A 12,820-nucleotide genomic window follows, 5' to 3' on the forward strand; every position below is an offset into this window, starting at 1 on the left:
GAGCTACGCCGAATTCAAGCCACAGCACCGGACCGAACCCTCCTCCTTCAATGTTTCCACGGCGCCGGAGCGAATTTTTTTCTCCTCAAATATGAATTGTCAATATCACAGATATTATTCTGTAGGACAAATTAATAAATCTATAATATTAATAATAATAAACAATTTTAAGTTACTAAACAAAGTGTTAACTTGAACTAGAATCAATGAATAATTTGAAGTTTTCCAAATTTTGTTTTATCCCTTGAATAGTGAAATGGTCTCTACTTGCTTCGTTTATTGCCTAGAACTAACTTCACTAATCTCTAATTTTACTTATTTTTTCCACTCTCATTGCTCTCATCATTATTATTATTATTATTATTATATTATTATTATTATTATTATTATTATTATTATTATTACTATTATTATTATCAATGTTGTTCTTTATGTTTCTCGTTTCTTCAGAGCTGGGTGGCTTACAACCATAGAAGCCTAATCCTAATTATGTTTTATCAATCAATCTGTTAAGGGACGAACGCAAGATGGAATTGCTGCGATGTGGAGTCGGCATGAAACCATACATTCATCTTATGGCGATGTCATATCGATAACATAAAAATACGCATGACGTGGGCGGCACTCGATTCCAATATGTCACTTAGGCCTACTTCGTCTCCCACGCAGCGTTACAACAGTGTCTGTGTCTTAAGCGTGATTTACACGGTGCTGGTTTTGACGCTACTCGCTAGCTTCTTCTGTTGTCATCTAGACGCCTTTCCGAAGCGAAAATCTACGTAGTACAGATGCCTCAAACTAGGAAACTGCCTGGAGAGGGGAAGTAGTAGAGCTAACGGAGGGGGCCCACCTAGGCTCCGATACCCAGGTATAGTCATATTATCTGAAAAGTTGACCTCTTGACAATGTATTCAAGATGTACCCTCTCTATGAAGCCTTCTCAACTGTTATTAGAACTGAGCTGTACCGTTCTAGTCCACAGTGCACAGCAGTATTCGGACAGTGGTAGGGGAGAATTGCTCTATACGCCTGCGCGAACGAGACAGCTTGCTACTTTGAGGCATCTGTACGTACCTGTTCCAAAATACTACTGCTTCATCAGATACTAGTCAACCGTGCGGTTCCAAGATATCACTGTGCACCTTGTAGTTACACACAAGTTACATATGGAACTATTATTTCGGAACTGTTATTTGCAACCTAGTATTTTCAAGGAACTAGAACAGTTGGAACTGTTACGAGAAAATAATAACTCTGCTCATCTCCTGTCAAAACTAGCACCATGTAAATCACCTTTTAAAGTTGGACATGTTCAACTTGTCAGCGAGCGTCTTCTAGACTTTGCGAATTCAAAATAACTACTAGTGAACAAAAGGAGCTACTTCTTTTAGAAGTTTTTGCCAGTGAATTGGGTAGCGAATAAAGACGCTTGTTCATAGCCAACAACACTAGCGTCGTGTGAATCACGCTTTACCGCGAACGGAAAGCAATAAAAAGCAACATGTATAAAATATCGTTTCTAGTTTAAATGGCACTTCCTTTGGATAATCTTAGAGCGGTGTGTGTAGCTACTTCTTCTTTTCAAAGCAAATAAGTTAACAAGTACGTGTCGTAGCAGTTTGGTTAGTGGTTTACATAGTTTTCATACTCAACCAAGCATGGCAGGTGTTACGTAAACAAAATTCTGCTTGTCACATGGTGAGAAACCTGCAGGTAGTGCAGGTGTATTCTTGCATGTACACTCTATCTAGGATGCACTGAATTCTTGAAGAATCTTAAAGAAAGAAAACGAAGCGTACACCATCTGCAAGACAAAACAAACGGTACACCTGTACAACGACATGTTTTGTTGCGAAACTGCAATTCACCAATATGACACAATCAATGCACGGAGTGTGTATTTACTACGAGAACAGATTGTGTAAGACATTTAGAAAGGAGAGTTGCGAATCTTGGCATGTTTACATCACAGAAATGTTTGCAATTTAATGTCAGAAAGCAAAATTATATTGTTTCCGGATAGAGATTTATATGTATTCAAAATCCAATTAACATCAAAACGTAGGATTAAAAATATACTGGTTCTAAATTTTTTCGTTGCTGTGTTGATATTTATGCATAAAAGTCAGTGGGAGGATAGGAGGAATGAATATGAATATGAAAGTGGTGAGTGAGTGAGTGAGTGAGTGAGTGAGTGAGTGAGTGAGTGAGTGAGTGAGTGAGTGAGTGAGTGAGTGAGTGAGTGAGTGAGTGAGTGAGTAGATGGATCGGAAAGTGTGTAAGAGAAAATATAAGAATGTGGATGAGTAGTGGGTGAAGGAATAAGAATATAGATGAGTAGGTAGGTACATTAGTGAGTAAAAGAATAAGGAAGTAGATAATAGATTGTTAGTGAGTGAAGAAATAAGAATATGCTTGAGTAGGTACGTACATTAGTGAGTGAAGGAATAATAATGTAGATGAGTAGGTACGATGTTGAGTGACAGTATAAGAATGTAGATGAATAGGTACGATATTGAGTACCGGTAACAGTATAAGAATATAGATGAGTAGGTACCATAACGAGTGAAGGAACAAGAATATGGGTAAGTAGATATGACTTTGAGTGAAGAGAAGATACCATAATGAAGAAGGGATAAGAATGTAGATCAGTAGATATGATGAGTGAAGGAATAAGAAAGTCGATGAGTAGGTACCAGAGTGCCGAAATTGGAGTTAAATCGCTCGCTTGAACTTGGTCGAGTGTCGCACCCTCGAATGAGATACGATCGGTCGTGATACGCTCGTAATAAATGGAAGCACAGTACAAGGTCATCTCACCGACATGTCTTATCTTGTATGGAAGGCGACAGATAAGATACACATATATTTTGCTCACACGGTAAAAATAAGGCTTTATTTTCCTCGTTTATGACAAACGTTTAATGGGACAGTCAATGGAACGTACCAAAACGTACATGAAGTTATAAATAAAATAGTATGAAAAACTTCTATATACAGTTATTATTGTTAATTAATAATTATTCAATATTTGATTTACCACATATATAATGTATGGTAGGTCCATACATAGTGTTCCCCCTATATACTGCGACAATGTAGAAACGTTTTTACAAAATATTATTGATATAGCAGTAGATTAATAACAATATTAATACAGAGATAACGTCACAGAAAATATAATGAAACGAATAATCATGCTGCACAACTGTTACAGACGCAAAGATTGATACACTAATTATTAGAGATTATTATTATTATTATTATTATTATTATTATTATTATTATTATTATTATTACTACTACTAGAAAACTTGATACAGTTTTTGCATTATCGTGATTGTATTCTCCGTTTATATTAATTACATTTACATCCAATAACATCTATCAGATGTGGCAAAAAGAAAATCACTCCTGTGTGTGTGGGGGGGGGGGAAATTTACCTACAACATTTATATTACATTTTAAAGCAAGTTTTGTAGTTTTACTATGGAGAGGTTAGTTAAACACTGCAAAGTTTTGAAATGATAAACATCAATGATGTTACTACACAGTTCATCACTGTAGCAAGAACGAATGTCTAACGCTCGGCTTATACCGTTCGAGGATTTATCGGTCGTGACAATTTTACCCATCATGCATGTGCGCTACCTATCGGATTATGCTATGAACTACTTGGCGCTCGAGCGAAAACGTCCGATGCAGACCTCTGGTAGGTACAATAATGACTGAAGGAATAAGAATGTTTGTGTCTGGGTAAGATATTGAATGAAGAAATAAGAATACAGATGAGTGAGTACGATAATAAATGAAGGAATAAGAATGTGGGTGAGTAGGTATTATATTGAGTGAAGAAATAAAAATACAGATGAATAGATACGATAATAAATGAAGGAATAAAAATGTGGGTGAGTAGGTATTATATTGAGTGAAGAAATAAGAATACAGATGAGTAGATACGATGAGTGAAGCAATAAGAATACAGATGAGTAGGTACGATAATAAATGAAGGAATAAAAATGTGGGTGAGTAGGTATTATATTGAGTGAAGAAATAAGAATACAGATGAGTAGGTACGATAATAAATGAAGGAATAAAAATGTGGGTGAGTAGGTATTATATTGAGTGAAGAAATAAAAATACAGATGATTAGATACGATGAGTGAAGGAATAAGAACACAGATGAGTAGGTACGATAATAAATGAAGGAATAAAGATATGGGTGAGTAGGTATTATATTGAGTGAAGAAATAAGAATACAGATGGGTAGATACGATAATGAGTGAAGGAATAAGAATACAGATGTGTAGGTACGATAATAATAATAATAATAATAATAATAATAATAATAATAATAATAATAGAAGGAATAAGAATGTGGGTGAGTAGGTATGATAGAGTGAAAGAATAAGAATACAGATGAGTAGGTACGATTTTGAGTGGCTGTATAAGATTATAGATGAGTAGGTACGATATTGAGTGACAGTACTATACGAATGTAGGTAAATAGGTACGATATTGAGTGACAGTATAAGAATATAGATGAGTAGGTACCATAACGAATGAAAGAATAAGAATATGGGTGAGTATGTGAAGGAATAAAAAATACAGAAGAGTAGATACCTTAATGATAAAGGGGTAAGAATATAGATTAGTAGATATGATGAATGAAGGAATACGAAAGTGTATGAGTAGGTATGGCACTGAGTGAAGGAATAAGAATACATATGAGTAGATATGAGTGAAGGAGTAGGAATACAGAGGAGTAGGTACAATAATGAGTGACGGAATAAGAATGCGAGTGGATATGATATTGAATAAAGAAATAAGAATACAGATGAGTAGATACGGTAATGAGTGAAGGAATAAGAATACAGATGAGTGGGTACGATAATGAATGAGGGAATAAGAATGTGGGTTAGTAGGTATTATATTGAATGAAGGAATAGGAATACAGATGAGTAGGTACGATAATTAGTGAAGGAATTAGCATGTGGGTGAGTAGGTATGACATTGAAAGAAGTAATAAGAATACAGATGAATAGGTACAATAATGAATGAAGAAATAAGAATGTGGATGAGTAGGTATGATATTGAGTGAAGAAATAACAATACAGACCAGTATGCGCGTTAATGAGTGAGGTAACAAGTGTCTACTTCACATATTTATGAGTAAACATAAGAAAGTAAATAAATACTTGGGTATGTAAGTGATGGGTAAGAAGGTAGATGGAGATTTTGTCAATGAGAGGGGACAGAAAGAAGGAAATGAACAAGAGTAGGCTATAGTCTACGTGGTTCGGTGGTTTGGCTGATGTGCGGATGAATATAAGCAGATGTGTGAGGTAAAATGTGAGTGGTATATTAACTTGAAGATGAATAGGAGGAGTACATTATGTGCTGGACATGTGAGTGGTTGTGTAGGTAACTGAGAGAATTAATGAGTGAATGAGTAAATGGATCCTCTTAAGAAAAATAATATGAATATTCAAAAGCGGTCAATTTAAAAACACTTTCGGTGTTTTCTTCAATGTACTAATTCAAAGTATTATACAAGTCAGAACAGTCACTGTAGATATTTGAATCTAGCGTCGCCAGAGTGCAAAATCATTTTTTTTAATTTGCAGGCGCAGTAATATAAATACTGATCATTAATTTTAATGACTATGATGATTTCACACTCTGGTATGAATTTGATGGTAATTGATAAATGTTTACGTAAGCTGAACTATCCAGAACCTGGTCACGGCACAACAAACACTGACGGTCACATGTTCAAACAGCTTGGCATATGCGACTTGTAATACATTGTCACTAATTAATTAGTGTCCTTTCCTCTCAATTTCGTTGCGAATCCTGCTGCAAATCCATTGTGTTGGGCATTTAATTGCTAGAGAAATTGAGATTTTCGTGTATTTCAAAAAGACTGGTGCCTCTTTACATTGGTTGACTTAAACAATGACCTTCCATGATGCTTTCACTGTTGATTGAGAATCGAAAAAAGTAGCATGAAGTCTTAATTAGTTATGTAGCTAAATATTGCTAATCAATAATAACAATATTTTTTCTACCGAACGATTTGGCTCAGACGGTTTTTTTGAGACTCCCATTCGGGTTAAAAACCCATGGCCGACCAATATGACTGGGATTTTTCATGATTTCCTCAGTCACAAAGGCAAATGCCGGATTGAAAATTTTAATGTCATGATTCATCTCCATCTCAATCACCAAAACACTAATCAAAATCTAAAATCAGTTACATGAACACAAGTCATCTAAAACACATAATAAAGCAATAGAAACAGGAACTCAACGATAGTGAAAACGGTCTGTTAGTATACTCACAGGTCTTTAAACACACAATATGGTATGGTAAACATGTGGACACCACAACAGAAAGTTCAGTGCGTGCTATGCTATGGCTAGCAGAAGAGAAATCTGTTACGCGAGTACAACACCGTATTCGTCGTACATGGAATATAGATCCACCTGGGCATAAAGCAATCTCAAGTGGGACATAACACTCCGAGAAATAGGATCTTTGCTACCGCAGACTGGTAAACATGCGAAACGGTGTGTAACTGAGGAGACATGTCATGTTATTTTTTTAGGTTGGTTATTTAACGACGCTGTACTAACTGCTCGGTTATTTAGCGTCGATGGGATTGGTGATATCGATATGTTATTTGGTAAGATGAGGACAAGGATTCGCCATAGATTACCTGACATTCACCTTAAAGTTAGGGAAAACCTCGGAAAAAACCAAACCGGGTAATTAGCCCAAGCGGGAATCGAATCCACGCCCAAGCGCAACTCCGAATCGGCAGGCAAGCGCCTCAGCCGACTGAGCTACGCCGTTGGCTTATGTCATATCACATCATGTTATATTGTATTACACTGCTCTGCATTATATCATATCATATCATATCATATCATATCATATCATATCATATCATATCATATCATATCATATCATATCATATCATATCATATCATATCATATCATATATCATATCATATCATATCATATCATATCATATCATATCATATCATATCATATCATATCATATCATATCATATCATATCATATCATATATTATATTATATTATATTATATTATATTATATTATATTATATTATATTATATTATATTATATTATATTATATTATATTATTACTAGCTGAAAGCACCCGGCGTTGCCCGAGTTGTTCTTTTTGCTTCTTTTTTTTTTTTTTAACTAAACTGGTTGTACCAAAGAATCAATATATACATATATCATTTAATTTTTATTGGAAGATTTTTTACCCCTTGACTTCTGCATGCCTATTTTTTTAATAGGACTTTAGAAACTCTATCTCACAAATTCACAACATATTAGGCCTATATTAATTCTTATTTCATACACAGAATACAGATACAATATAAACTCGCAATAAGTCATTTTTTAAAATAGAGACTAATATTCTGAGAGACGTATACCAGTTTTTTTTATAAATTAAGATATTATTTCCACAACGCATAACATACTACATTGGTAACGTGATTATACAGTTAGAATTTCGCAGTAACACATTTTCGGACATGAACAACAATATTTTGAGAGACGTATGATATTATTTTTATTTTTACTATCTGACCTGACAGTGTTATTTTCAGTCGGATTACGTACATTCACATACTACATTAGCAATATGACAAAAGTATCATTGGATTTCTTTTTGATGTGTGTTAAATCTTTTTTTTTTCCTACTTCTTTGTACAAAATATAGTTGAGAATGTGAAAAACACGGAGTTTTTAAGTTAATATCTGCAACTTTGAGCGACTGTCCTTGCGCTTAATTTTAATATGACCATTACAAATGCTAGTCGCACTGAAGTTGCTGTTACTTAAAATCGAAACGCATATTAGTGGGTATCATAAGAATGCGTGGATAAAAACATCTTCTTTCGTTTTGCCAGTTAATATTGTCACTTCTATTACTACGTTCTTAATGAGTTTTTTCACACCAATTCTTGTTTCATTGCATAACTTTGGTGGGTCAGTATTTCAAAATAGTACTATTGGTGATTCAATATTAAGTAATTAAGATTCAAAATGGACAATATTAAGTATTAAATTATATGATAGCAATCCTTGTGGTTTCAAAGAATTCAAGAATTCAGTTGGATACAACACAGTCTGCTCACTATGTACAACTGCATTGAGAAATTCATAATACGTTCCTGGGCTGAGTAAAGATATTGCATGAATTATCTACGTTTTAGCCTTCGCGATCTGTAACAACAATGTAATTTAATTTCGTGTTAAAATTTCCAAGGCCTCGTGAAGTTGAATACAACAGACAATAATAAAAGAACAATTGACTGTAGAAGACTTTGTATTTTAATATTATACATGAAGATTTGATCTATTTATTTTTATATTTTATAATTTTAATTAACTTAACTTCCATTTGCACAATTTTAATGTAGCCTATGTTCTTCTCCTGGTTATGAAGGTTAAACGTGCAAAGTTTGGCACATATTGGTCAAAGCGTGTAGGTTTGTGTAGAGAACATACACACACATACATACATACATACATACATACATACATACATACATACATACATACATACATACATACATACATGCATACATACCCACATTCAATTTTATATATTAAGATTATATTAGCCTATATTCCCTCCTCTAGGAAAATAAAGTTTATAATAAATAATAGCAAAATGCAACATTGAAATTTAGCGAAAGACTCACGGTCTGGAATGTCTCTAGTGACATGACGTAGATCTTGCCGCCTGTGAGCTGAAGGGTAGTTTGGGCGCGCGTCACCATGACTACGAGGGAGCGTCGGAACCGAAGCGTGTTCTCTACCCACGGCGTCTCGTACAGCACGCGACCCACACACTCGCTCTGCAAGTACAATGGCAAAATGGAGGAGGAGAATTTTCGTGATACAGCAAATATTTGTGCATTAAGGCCGAAGAATACTGGAAAAATGCTTGCCTACTGAAAAGAGAGAAAGCATTTACATATTCAAAGAAAAATTGCAAACATGACATGATGAGTGGTTGGGTCACTGGCTGAGAAGAAACTGCTATACTGAAGGATGCACTGGAAGGAATAGTGAACGGGAGAAAAATTTGGGATAGAAGAAGATATCTGATGACAGACGACATTAAGATATGTGGATCATATGCGGAGACTAAGAGGAAGGCTGAAAATAGAAAATATTGGAGAAAGCTAGGTTTGCAGTGAAAGATTTGCTCTTGGACATAACACTGTGAATAAATGAACTTGACATTCTTACAGCAATATCGAAATAATGGTCCACTTTTAAAGTATACCAGTTCTGAAAGTCTACACAAAATTTTAACTTTCTAACGTAATTGAATCGATTAGTTTTATTGTCATTATTTTGTCATTTTCATTTTATGTGAAAAAATTAGTCTCAGTCTAGACCAGGGCTGGGCAGCAAGAGCGGATTCTACTCTCTCACGAGGAGCCATATAATTTCTCTTCATCCCCTTTCTTCCCCGCCGAACACCGCGCAGCGTTGATTCAGTGACGGATGAATATTAAGCGTCCTCGTTTCGAGACTGGATCCGCTCCCGACGCATCATCCTACATTGAAACACCTAAGTTTTATGTATAGAATGGACACACATAATTACTTTGGTTTTCAAATTCCTTATGAGGTGTCTCAACGTAACAATTTTTCACCACTACAGTACGTTGCCTATAGTCAGAGGTCGACAGTGAGACAAGTGAACCATTTGAAATTAAGAAGGGAATAAAAATATTTATTTGAAAATTGTGTAAAAAGATTAGGACATTCATTGTAATTACATAAAAAATCTTACTTCCACAGTTTTCCAACGAATATAAAGGAAATGGGAGATTTTAAAAAATGTCGGGAATATTTATCTAATGAATGGGCGTTCAAAGTTTCTGGAAGCGTGTGTATGATAGGGACAAAACTGATAGGAAGCTCAACTGAGAATCTCCATTTCTGAAACATTTTCTGTGTAGTTTAATGAAATTATTTTTTTATTGTGTGACTCAGCACAAACTTGTTAATAATTTAAAATATGAATGACATTTCTTAATATAATATTTTTCCACGAATGTTTTTTTAACTTGTTGTGATATATTGAAGTATGTATGATATTTCCGTGCAGGAATTCTGCATTAACATATGATGAAGGATGGGAGGAGCGGAGAAAAATTCTATCCGGCACCGGGACTCGAACCCGGGTTTTCAGCTCTAAGTGCTGACGCTTTATCCACTAAGCCACACCGGATTTCAGTTCCGGTGCCGGATTGAATCCTCTCAGTTTAAGTTCCACCTCTCAGTTTCCCTTTAGTGACCAACCCTCATGCAATGTGTCACAGATGTGTGACAGTGGCACAATGTCCAACACATTATGTGCATAAGGTGCACTCATTACGAGTAACTAAATGGCCGGGATCCGACGGAATGAGCGCCGTCTTAAATCACTTAGGGTGCTATTCATAGACATTTCGCAGCACGTGCTACGAGCGTACTAAGCTATCCCCGGCTATCCACTGGTTACTTGTACAGAATTCAAATCATATCCTATCGCTAACACTGGTTTATGAATACGAAAAACGCTGATCATCCACCGGAAGCCTGCACTAAAAATGTCTATGAATAAGGCCCTAAGTGATTATTTACGCGTATCATATTATTGCGATGTACCGAAGTATACATGATATTTCCGTGCAGGAATTCTGCATTATCACATGATGAAGGATGGGTGGAGCGGAGAAAAATTCTCTCCGACACCGGGACTTGAATCCGGGTATTCAGCTCTACGTACTGACGCTTTATCCAATAAGCTACAGTTTTTAACTTGTCAAGTAGCATATTTAATATTTTATACAAGTTATTGACATGATTTCTTGATTTCTTCACTCAATATTTAACTTTCAGAAGAAAAAAATTTTTCTTACAATTAGTTTATTGTTTATTCTGTTTCATTGTTATTATTATTATTATTATTATTATTATTATTATTATTATTATTATTATTATTATTATTATTATTACGTTTTCCCACAAGTTTACAATTATTCTCGACATACAGGGTTTCAAAAGTAACTGACTCAATTTGATTTTGAGATGTTTTTATTTTAATATGTAATAGTGAGTAAGGAAAAAACTATAAATATTTTTTTAAATATTATGTAATAGTGATCAGGGAAAAATCTATGTATCTAAAAATTATACCTCACATCTTAGAATACTTCTAATTTATACATTATAAGGGTGAAAAATGTACATCAAATTAGGGCTGTAAATTTTTATGTATTAGTAGTTCAAATATTTCAAATCTATAATTACTTTCCCCATGCGTTTGTGTGCAAGTCTTCTTAAATTCTCGCAGTTTTTAAAAGTAAATATATCTTATTCTTTTAAAAGCGGCGTTTTCACGCAGATTTGCTTCAAATAGTGAAAATATTACTGCGAAAGACACCGGACGAAATGTAATTTAATTATTAAGCAATATAGTTTCAAAGTCGTACCTGTACATTGAAAATAGTACGAGCTCAGAAGCGAGTCTTTACAAGAGCAGTACAGTAGCAAACCATTTATGATCGGTATAAATATTAAAATATCTGAACAACTTTATGATATCTTCACTGTGTTAACTTTGCAATTTACCTGGCTGACTAGTTTCGAAGTGGTATTCTTCATTGTCCGAAGCCTAGTTAAAAGAGCCTATCGAACAATGGTTAATTAAAATATATTCAAATTAATTGAACTACATCACATAATATACCTGTTCTCATTTGAACTTCGTGCTATTTTCCTGAAGTTCTGAAGGATGTACTTTGCTTCTTGTATAAATCTAATTCTATAACATTTTATACACCAATTTGTCGAGTATTGCTGGTCCTTCGATTATTCTCATCTCCACATATTGACTGTTTTAAGAAGCTGCCGGAAAAGTCAATTTGCCTTATTTTTCTGCCTCACTTTTCAAGAATTCCACAGATTGGCAATTATTAAAACATAATCCGTCCGTGGATTCTGTAGAGTGAATTGTTGCCTGACGTCACTAGGAAGAGGGTGGATCATGCTCCCTTCCTTTCCCTAAGCTAGCGAGCGAGCGGGCGACAGTTCACATAGCGTGTTGTGTTCCCTCTCCCATGCGCCTTTCCTTTCGTGCTCTGGCTACTCATTGGGCCAACCAGCTATGACGCCAATTGTGCAAAAGGCTTGTTTTGTGACTGGCACTCTACACATTCGACGGATTGACTCTAGGTACCTGCTAGCTTTAGTCATCTCCATCGACAAGGATTTACTTTGTGGGATCTGATTGTTTCGGACGAGTAACATTAATTTACTTCAATGGCTTGCAGACTGAGATATGTTATGTAAAAATCCAGCATTCAAAATGTGTACGGGGACAATGTATGCAAACGTATAGTAAAATCAATTCACTACCCTAATGGCATTATGTATATGTTGAGCTGGAGCCGTATGTTCTCCAAAGCTTATTTTTCGGCCTTTACAATAGCTCATGCAACTATGACTGGTGTTATTACCTGCCAGGTGAGTTCGCTGCCATACAAACAGAAGGGCAGTCCTTGCAAGAAGGACACACAAAGGATCTGTATATACGTCACTTGTACCAGGCCTCTGTCATCCGACTGCGGAAAAAAAGAAGACTTCAATCACAAGTATTATTCTGCAATAAAAGTGACAGAAAATTCCTTGAAAATATTTATTCTTTGTATGTGATATTTAAGTCAGGTGGGGTCGGATTTAAGGTTTAAATAAATATTGTA

Source organism: Periplaneta americana, chromosome 1 (genome assembly GCF_040183065.1).
Source record: "Periplaneta americana isolate PAMFEO1 chromosome 1, P.americana_PAMFEO1_priV1, whole genome shotgun sequence".
Lineage (NCBI taxonomy): Eukaryota > Metazoa > Arthropoda > Insecta > Blattodea > Blattidae > Periplaneta > Periplaneta americana.